Raw genomic sequence first — 7764 nt, 5'->3', positions numbered from 1 at the left:
GACGGCGCAGAAGGACAAAAACAAAATACGTAATTGTACTTAACTTTACTCAGTTGTACCAGAATAATACTCAAAAAAAACAAAATAACCCAAGAACATAGTTGTCCCTAGAAACACCAGTTGTACCTAAAAATATTAGTTGCATAATAAACACAAAAGACAAGTTGGATATCCATACAAGTTTTCAAAACTACAGAAACAAATATCACTTCTTCTTTTTTTTCGCAGCCGTGAAAGGAGTAGTGATGAACTTTGACGGACGGAGCTTCCTCTTCTCTCTCGGAGCTTCATGTTCTCCTTCATCATCACCAGCTGGCTCACCTTGTCCTTCTTTTCCTCCTTCTTCTCCTTCTCCTTCTTTTTCTATTCTTTCTTCTTCTCCTTCACCATCACCAGCTGGCTCACCTTGTCCTCCCTCTCCTTCTTTTTCGATTCCTTCTTCTTCTCCTTCTCCTTCTTTTTATATTCCTTCTTTTTCTTCTTCACCATCACCAGCTGGCTCACCTTGTCCTTCTTTTCCTCCTTCTTCCCCTTCTCCTTCTGGTCTCGTTCTTGTTCTTTCTCCCATCTGAATTTCAACTTCTCCTTCTTTTTCTGTTCTCGTTCCTGTATCACCAGCACTAGTTCCTTCTGTCCTCCCAGCCTCAGTATCTCTCCATGCAGAAAATGCATTCCCAAGATTCTCTCTATATTGGACATTCATTCCCAAACTTTCAATATTTTTGAGCCTCTTATCAAATTCATTTATCTTCTTATTTATCTTCTCATTAACTTCTATGAATCCATTTTCTATGGCTTTCATCAACCTCTCCTCAAGCTCCTTCAAACTAGTCAGATTTCTTTGTTGTTGGTGTTCCTCCATATGTTCAGCAGCTGACACGTTTTCTTGTTGAGTGATCCTCCAAATGTTCGACTAGTGGAACATTTGCCTCTCCAAATCCTCGAGAAGCAATATCTAACTCATAAAGATGTTCCCACCAAATCTCCTTCTTCTCTACATCGAGACGCTTGTTCCATTCATCATCAATTGGGTCCATAAAATCATCATCTTCATGTTGTTCCATGATACAATGCAAAAGATCTTGCTCAACCTCCAATGGTTCTAAGATACTGATGATGTCATGTAAAGTACAATACAACAAAGATTAAAATAAAGGTCTTATAAAATTTTGCTAATCTACTAATGGTACCAACATCTTACCTTAAATGTCCCAAGTTTTTCGTTTATTTCTTCAAGTGGATAACCTTTCATCAAAGAATCTTTGAGTTTTTTCTTGCACATCAATGGACAGTCATCTCTAGCGCCTTTTACCACTTCTTGATATTCTCTGGACAGCTGGGGAATGCACTCAATCGCCAAAACCTGTGAAATATGTTACACAATCAAATATCCTAAAATCATAGAAAATAAACAGACTTATTAATTAGTCCTTATCTATTACCTCAACAGGAATTAGGAACCCGGGAAATACAATTTGATCTAGCACTTTGCCTTTTCAATGTTTCATCTCATGATATATCGTTTTTATATTGTCTTCAAAACTCATTCGCCCCCATGGAAATGTTTCTACCACTTTCAAATCACCCACTATCTTCAGAATGAAAGGATAAATGCTATCATACTTTTTCTTTCCTCTTATTACCTTGGCTAAGAATAAAAGGACAGCCACTTGCAAGCGATATCCATTGCATTTATCCTTCATTGAATCTAACTTCTCTTCCTCATCCTTCACTGTAACATTTTTAGACCCAAAAACCCTTACTACAAAGTCAAATTTTCCATATTCCTTCTCATTAAATCCTAAATCATAGTCATGGCAATCATAACCAATGATGAGAGCATGTTCTCTCATTGAATAGCGTATGGGTACGCCATTCACTATGAACCAGCAGAATTTACGTTTCTCTATACGAGCAGTCCGTAATAAAAGCATCCACATTGCCATATCCTTATTATTTTAGTGCCTAGCCATGTGCCATACGTGCCTGAACTGCTTGTGTTTCCTATACCATGCCTTTTCTGATGGTTCGAGCATCTCTAACATATCCAATGTGCTAGCAATTTGACACCTTGATGAAATCTTGCCATTGTTTCCATAGACGTTTGGATCACTAAAATATAACTTTGGTTCAATAGGTTCAGTGTTCTCCGTATCCATCTCTGTTTCCTGAAATACAAACACAATTTTACAAAGAAATTAAGTGTCACTGCATAGTTGTACCTAGTTGTAATATGTTGTACTAAACAAAATAAAAGATTGATATACTAATTACCTCCTGGTCAGATACATGTCTCCGGTGGATAGGTGATGAATTCACCGGAGCAGATTCACCTACTTTATCTTCAACAACATCATCCACCTTGTTTCTCCAATTGCTTTAGTCTTTCGGATTTTCTAATAGGGGTGAGCTTGCAGTACCTCTTGCATTAGATCCTCCTCTGGTTTTACCATTTGGATAGGTACCTGCAACAACAAATTAAAATCAAACTTTAAAAATCAGTCTCATTATCTACATAAAACTCACACAATCTCATTATCGAAAGCAAATAGAGATAAAAACTCATATAATCCAAATACAAAAACAAACTGAACATAAACACAAACTCACAAAATTCATATCCTTTTTCACACAATTCAGAGAACTAAACTCAACAATAAGTCGAAATTAGGGATCAAAAGAAACAAACAAAAAGAATGGCTTACAATAACCGGCAGCTGAGAGGAAACGGACGGCGAAATTCGATTTCTCATGGTGGATTTCTCCAAAGAGAAGAAGAAAGGAGATTGAGAGAAAAGAGAGGAATAAGACGAAAGAGTTTCGGGAGAAGAGAGAAGAAAAGAAGATGAAACGAGACTAGAATCCAACGAGACTGATCCTCCTCTTCTGTAGCCGTTGACCCAAGTCGGAGAAGAAGAAGACGAGAAAAAAAAAAGAGAATGAAATTAAGGTTTTGTTTTAGATCGAAGGATTTGGGGATTAAAAGATCCGAAATTAATGTGGATATCCGAAACTAATACGAATCTAGATCCAAAATGAGGTCGGATCTGTAAATATAATAAAAATCCTAAATTTATTAATCTTTTACTAATTATCTGAACAAAAATAAACATTTAAATATATATTTTTTATTGGGAGCTAAATAGAATGGAATTTGAGCAAAAGGGGCCAGAGAGATTAAAATCCAACATCACAATAGATCTCGAATCAATTTTTCTACAAATCGGGTGGATATATATTCAATTCCAATCTAATTTTAGGAAACAAAGACGCTTTTGATTAATTTTGGAGAAAGAGAGACAGAAAAGAGGATATATTAAATATTTGTTCTCTCAACTACAAAAGATATTCGTGTCCGAGTGGTTACAGAAAAGTTATTAGTTTGTTTGACTGTTCGGGTTCAAGCCGAGTGGTTACAGAATCCATGTGTACATCAATATTTGTTCTCTCAATTGTTTTTAATTGTAACTTTATTTTTAATTTTTATTTGAAGCGATTAAAACAACGTCGTTTTGATGTACATATGGATTCTACGTCAGATTGACCTAACGGCGTTTTTGTATAATGTAGCACAAAATCATAAGTCTGGTATGGAATTTAAAATTATTTAAAATTCATGTATGTTTTCGCACAGTCAATAGTCCGATGTATGAATCGATATTCAGGTATGCAAAAACCGCTTTTCCTAGGTTATGTACATAAGAAGAATAAGGTAGAGAGAGATATAAACATAATGAGAAGAAGAATAAGAAATGTGTTAGTGTTGCTTTTCCTCACTCTCTCGTTCCTCCTCCATTTTCTTTGTACAATTATATAGTTCCTTATACACATATATACATATATATATATATATATATATATATATATATATATATATATTTACGTTATTATTTATAACATTAATTATCTTTTTAAAACATCAAATATTTTTGATGAAATTAAAATATGTTGTAAAATCTGAAACAGAAAGCAACCAACGTATGTTTATTCTGTTGCTAATTAATCTATTATCGACAAAGACATCAATTTTTATTGACTATCTTTTTAAAACACAAAATATCGCTGATAAAAAAATAAATATTTCATAAAATCTGATCGTGATAATTCATGAAATAGAAATAAAGTAAACTTGTGGTTAGGATTTAGAGTTTATAATATATTTGTATCTCGTGAATTGGAAATAATATTATATTACATTTAATTTATATTTATATCAAACATATTTATAAAAAAACATTAAAATGTTTTATATATTAACCAAATAGATACAAAGTATTCATGTAGAGAATTTTTTTTTGTTAATTTCATGTATATCAAGATTTATTTTGTTAATTGGTATAGTGATAGAATTGTTGAATGCACATGAAATTAGTAGTCTTCCAAATATTTATATGTAGTCAAAAGAATATTTAAGATTAATAAGGTAGACACAAAAATTATCCTAATGAAGCTATTCAGACTCTTTGTGTCATCTATCCTAATCCTCATGAAGCATATTCCATTTTCTACTACTATTTTGTCTTCCTTTGGATTCCTCATTCATTATGTCTCTTGGTTGTGTACTTGTGAAACGACCCAGGATCCACGGAAAACGATCTCACCATAACCCCATGATTACGACGAGACAACCGATGTAGAAATCGCTCCTTACAAAAACTCTCGCAAATACACCAAACACCACCTCATCTAGTTACCGAGTCGCACAACCAACCACCCCTAGTGGCCGAGTAACAAGAGAGATGGGTTGGAATATTTGATTACGTCAAGCCACGAACAACACTTCCCCACGAATACTCAGATTCACTATCAACTTCTCCAGTGTCGGTCGTCACCCATCGCACCACTTGCGAACCAACACAAATGGTGTCGATAAAAACTCTCCTAGTTTCGGTCGACACCGACGTCCACGACATCATTTCCGTTGATCTCTCCTTATCTAAACCTAACTCTAGCCATTCTCCTATGTCCCAAACACACAACAGCATGCTGGTGTCGACCGATACCACCTTGGTATCACTCAACACCACAACATTGCCACAACATGCCCATGAAAAATGTCTATGTTAACCTTCGGTTAATTCAAAAACTACCCGTTCATTCCAAAAATCGACCATTGGATCATAAGCCTATAGCACCACGAAGCTCTCCTCCAAATTTCAGCCAAATCGGACTTTGTTTCATCCTCTAAACGTTGCTCCAAAGTAGTCATCTCGAACTAGTCCGCACAGTCCATCTGCAGGTGTTGGTGTCGACCGACACCACAATGGTGTCAAACAACACCAACCCAGAAATCACGATATGACCCTCCCTTCAAGCTCCTATTCGCTGCAAAACCCTAATCCACCACAACCATCGACTATCTAATCGATTTAACACTAAAACAACATAATTTACATGGATAACAGCTAGGGAGAGAACCTGCTTGACTCTTCCAATCCCCCACCAAATAATCACATCATTCCCCACACACACATAGATGACGGATCTCTCTTCTCCTTTTACTATGTCTAAAGCACAAGGTCTCTCCTTCCAGCATCCTTGTCGAACACGAAGAAGAAGCTACCTTCCAGCCACTGTTCGATCTCTCTTTTTCTCTCTTAATCTCTCTGGAACAGCAAGGAGGCTCCCCCCCCCCCCATCCCCAAATTCGACCTTCCCCTGAAGTACCATGATCTAGGGCTTTCCCAAATCCCAAACTGCATCAAAATGAAGGTACAGGGAAATTCAAATAAAGTTATCAAGTTCTAACAAATAAGTGAATATCATGAAGTATGAACTTTATTCACATCTTCAGCCTCCACAAAATTCAAATCAACAATGATATCATGAAGTATGAACTTTATTAGAATATGGTGACAAAAAATAATGTTTTCTAGATGAGATAAAAAGCAGAGATGACTAGAAAAGGTTACACATAGGATAGAAGTTTGATTTATGGGCTTGTACGCACTCGAAGAAAGCATTTCCCCTATAATAATAAGAAGAAAACAAATCGTTGAGGTAGCTCTGGTGACGAATATGGCAATCTCAAAGTCGAAATCTTCACTTCCAGATGATTTGATAGTGAGCATCTTAGCCCGTATATCAAGATTATATTACCCAACTCTCTCCTTAGTCTCCAAGACCTTCCTCTCCTTTATTGCTTCGACAGAGCTTTACCAGACTCGATCTCTCTTAGCCCACACCGAGAGTTGTCTCTAGGTTTGCTTAAGACACTCCCCTAACTCTAACCCTCGTTGGTACACTCTCTGCTGGTCAAGTAATAAACGTTTTCTTCTGGTTCTGATCCCAATCAGCAACTCTTCTCCTCCTCGTGTGGAATGTTATAACATTGTACCTGTTATCTCGTCTTTATCGTCTCCTTCCTTGACTATCGAACTCACACTTGGCTACAAGTTCCAAGCATGAGATTGGCTCACACCAATAGTGAACTTCTTGATGGGAAGATGTATTTACCAGGAAACTACGAGAATCCATAATCTTACAACTGTATTGCAGAAGTTTCCAGCAAAAAGACTCAAACTTGGAAAACCCCTAGCCGCTCAAAAAGCCGACTTTAGGAGTTTTAGATCTGCAGGGAAAGAGTTACTTGTGTAAATGCGGATGAGGCAATAATAAAGTGCAGAAAATAAAAAACACAAGAACTTTGTTAATGAGGTTCGGTTTTTCCTACACCCCGGGACCACGTCTTCGATTCCACTAGAACAAGAAAGCAAATATAACCTATTCGCAAACGCGTAAATTAAGCACAACCCTCTTAATTCACCGCTCCGTTCTATAACATGAAATCTTAAGGATAATTCTCTACCCTTAACTAGACTAACACCAAGCCTAGATTTAAACCAAGATAACCTAACCTTGGGCTAAACTCCCCCTGAGCCTAGACTTCAGATCTTCAACTCTTTTGAGCAACCTTCACGCACACGTCACACTGACGTACAAAGAAGCTTGAACAACACAAGCACCAAACCGCGAAACTAAGCCTCGCACAAACACAAAAAGCTCTCTAGGGTTCTAACCTTTATGCCTCAGCTCTCTTGCTTTTCTAGGACGTGCCCAACACCTCCTTATATACCCATCAAAACTTCCTAATCACCATAGGAAAAGATTTCCAAATTTCATAAGAAAAAGACTTTTTCCTTTTTGTTATTTTCTTTTTCCTTGTAAAACTCCAATTTAACCAACCAAAGAAATAGTAGTTTTCCTCTTCAATTCATCCTCAAACCATCCTTCAATATTGTCTTCTCAAACCTTCTAGAAACTTCTCACACACATAAAACACCAACAATCTTGTATCACATCTTGTATCACACAGACACTACTTCATCCATCCAATACATCTTCAACTTGACATGTGAAGTCGGGTCTAGTAAAACGTGTATGGCTTTTAAGCTAAAGGGATCAACTTGGGAAGTGGTAATGGTATGAGCTTATGTTTGTATGATAGAGAACATAATGTATCATTATAAACCTAGTGGAGAGTTTATGTGGTTCAACTTTATAAAATTGGAGAAAATTAAAGAGTTTAGAGGAGGGGTTACCTAAGTTTGATAGTGATTGTACTGTTAGATTGGTGAATTATGGTGGTAAGTTGATGCTTTTGTGGGACCAAAATGTTCTTGCAAGTGAGTCTGAAGAGAAGAGGGTGATTTGGTGTGCCGAGATTTCGCTTGACAAACGCAACAAACACGAGATTTGGGGTAAGGTCGACTGGTTTGACTCTGTGCTTACAGTCCCTAAAGCTTATGAATCATGAGAGAGGTT

The 7764-nt window shown here is 36.7% G+C and overlaps 2 pseudogenes; one reads left to right on the top strand and one right to left on the bottom strand.

Moving 5' to 3' along the window:
* Positions 1-866: 866 nt before the first annotated feature.
* Positions 867-1946, bottom strand: LOC147934518 (uncharacterized protein At3g43530-like; annotated as a pseudogene).
* Positions 1947-5934: 3988 nt separating this feature from the next.
* LOC109127345 (putative F-box/kelch-repeat protein At4g39600 pseudogene) lies at positions 5935-7756 on the top strand (annotated as a pseudogene).
* The last annotated feature ends 8 nt before the right edge of the window (positions 7757-7764 follow it).

Source organism: Camelina sativa, chromosome 11, assembly GCF_030686135.1.
Source record: "Camelina sativa cultivar CO46 ecotype springtype chromosome 11, ASM3068613v1".
NCBI classification, from domain to species: domain Eukaryota; kingdom Viridiplantae; phylum Streptophyta; class Magnoliopsida; order Brassicales; family Brassicaceae; genus Camelina; species Camelina sativa.
This window is presented reverse-complemented; position numbering and strand designations above follow the sequence as displayed.